Below are 3,035 nucleotides of genomic sequence, written 5' to 3'. Positions count from 1 at the left end.
CGCCGAAGTCTCCCTTTTATTATTGAAAACGCTTGAGGTACAATTGACCAAACTAAAACTGAACGTAATTTATTCATTTATTTTTTTATTTTTTTAAAAAAAACAACAACAACGGAAAAAAACCAAAAAACCCCAAACAGCTTTTAAAATGTTTCTTGCGATATGAAAAAAACCTACAAGCGCCGTAACACCAAGCGACGCGGGAGTGCGCGAAGGTGGCGAACTCCCCGTGGTCTTTGGTGCCTAGAATCGCACACACGCAACCAGACGGAGACGCGCAAAACTCACGCCGCAGGGCCGCGTGGTGCGCGGACACACCCACACACCCACACCTCCCCCCAAGCTCCGAAGGCGCCGACCCACAAAGGCCTGACCCCTATTGGCGTTCCTCACATTCGGCGCTCCCTTGTCCCCCGTTGGATAAAGAGGCGGACTGGTTCAGACCAGCGTCTCCTGACCCGCACCCACACCGAAATAATAACCCCACTTTCCTGAAGGTGGGGAGAATCTGTGGGTCGCGGCAGGCGAACCAGGATGAAACCTTTTTAATCTCTTATTTGTACGGATGGGCATTGTCCTTTCCAAGGTGCCAATCGTCCCCGGAGCGCTTGGAATAAGGACATCAATTGGACTTTCTGGGTTTTTTTCTTTTGAAGATGTTTCGCTTCTCACCCAAAAAGCTTCTTCCACTCTAGCTGGATGGTGGGGAGCGGAAGGATTGATACTCCTTGCAGCTGGTCATTTATGTCCTTTTTGGAGCAGTGGTTCTCAACCTTTCTAATGCCACGACCCCTTAACACAGCCCCTCGTGTTGTGTGACCCCCAACCATAAGTCTAGCGCCAATTCTCCCATCACAGCTTTAAGTTGATTGGCAGGAAGGTCAGAGGGACCCCCCCCCACTGTCAACGTCTGAGTGGTTGTATTGTAAAAATAGGTCCCAAGGCGTCGGAATAGAAGCATTACATCCTAACACCATGGGAAATTTGTCTTTTCCCGTGGTCTAGGAAACAATTGTTTGGCACCCCTCCAAAGGGGTCCCGACCCCCAGGTAGAGAACCACAGTTAGAGAGTCATTGAGGTCACTTATTTATTTGTTTATTAGATTTCTGTGCCACCCAATTCCTCAGACTTGGCATCACACCAAAAAAAAATAGAATACAGTGATACCTCGTCTTACGAACTTAATTCGTTCGTAAGTAGAAAAGTTCGTAAGACAAAGCAATTTTCCCCATACGAATCAATGTAAAAGCAAATAATGTGTGCAAACCCATGCCCAAAGTCACCCCTTTTGCCTTGCCCCGTTGGGAATCCCCGCCTATGGACTTCCGTTGCCAGCTGAAGCACTGGGATTCCCCTGAGGCTCCCCTCACTGGGAAACCCCACGGACTTCTGTTGCCAGCCGAAGTGCTGGGATTCCCCTGAGGCTGCCTTCGCTGGGATTCCCTTCATTTTTGCCGGCGCTGCTTTGAATCCCGGCGAGGGGAGGCTCAGGAGAATCCCAGCGCTTTGGCTGGCAACAGAGGTCCGTGGGGTTTCCCAGCGAGGGGAGACTCAGGGGAATCCCAGTGCTTCGGCTGGCAACGGAAGATGCAAATGACCAGATCTCTGCAAGCAGTATTAATCCTGTCCCCCATCATCCGGTCAGAGCCTGTCAAAGCAAATGGGTGTGGAGAAGGCTCAAGTGACTCTGAGGACACAGATAAACCTTCAAGTGGCCTCAACAGCACTCTAAAACGATGCAAATGACCAGCTATTTACAGGCAGTAGCAATCCTTCTGTTCCCCGCCATCCATTCAGAGCTGAAGAAACTTCTGGGATGAGAAGCGAACCATCCAGTTGCCTCTTGGCCAAAAAAAGCACCTTTGGGGCAACCGTGGCCTGGATGTCTCTGAGAATCTCCCTAGACCAGGGATAGGAAAAGTTGGCTCTTCTATGACTTGTGGACTTCAACTCCCAGAATTCCTGAGCCAATCTGGCTAGCTCAGGGATTCTGGGAGTTGAAGTCCACAAATCATAGAAGAACCGACATTGCATACCCCTGCCCTAGATGACACCACGACAACTGATTGTACCCTAGACCCCACCCGGACAAAAGGGAGCGCCTGTTTCTCCCCCACCCCAACGGCGTATCTATGGGGAATGGCAGCTACAGATGGCTCTACCCGATCAAGTGTAAACATAGAGTTCTGGAATGTTTTCAGTCTACGCGATTAAACTGGGCTCTCCTCCTAGAGGAGACTAAAGGCGAAGAGTAAAGAGTCGGGAAGGCGATTCAGGAGGTGTTCGCTGCTGTGCACCTCACAAAATAAGTCTGTCCAGGTGAGTCCCAGCCGGCAGAGAGTCTACCCAGCAGGGACGGCATTTCTGAGCAGCGAGACAAGCACATCACATGCAGGAGGGACCTTGCGCTTCTCCAGATGGCTTTCCCCCCCCCCAAATCTTAGAAGAAGAGAAAATGGACAAATCACCGCGACCGATTCACCCTGATGGAGTTGCGCCCACTCCTGGCTGGCTCGCCATGGGACAACTTGACTTGGCTGACTTGCCGTGGGACATCAAGAGAGGGCCGAGTAGGTATTGGATCTCGTTCCATCCTTGAGGATTTCAACCTGGAGAAGGTTCAACTCTTAAGCAAGACAAGGGCCGCTGCAATCTGGGCTGTCCCTCTCTTGAGTTACCAATGCGAGTCGTCCCGTGGCTGAAATTTCAGCCGCGACGAGTCAGCCGGTGCGAGATATTTGGGGTGAACTAGCCACAGCGAATTGTCCTAGACCCAGAGAAGATCTCTTCCCTTCCTTTCCTCCATCTGAAGACCACAGGCCAACATCGCTGCGTGGCCTTCTGTCCCTTCCCCCCACCCCTTGGAACCGCCTTTCCCGACAGCACCAGATACTACGAGAGAAAAGCATTTTACAGCACGCGAGGATCTAGATTGGCAGTGGAGCTCGCTACGAGAGGAGGAAATAAGAACATCAGAGAGAATTCGAAAACAAAACAAATAAAAAAAATGTTCCAGGCAGCTACTCTACCCTAA

This window comes from Erythrolamprus reginae, chromosome 13, assembly GCF_031021105.1.
Source record: "Erythrolamprus reginae isolate rEryReg1 chromosome 13, rEryReg1.hap1, whole genome shotgun sequence".
Taxonomy (NCBI): Eukaryota; Metazoa; Chordata; class Lepidosauria; order Squamata; family Dipsadidae; genus Erythrolamprus; species Erythrolamprus reginae.
Note: the sequence above shows the minus strand (reverse complement) of the source record.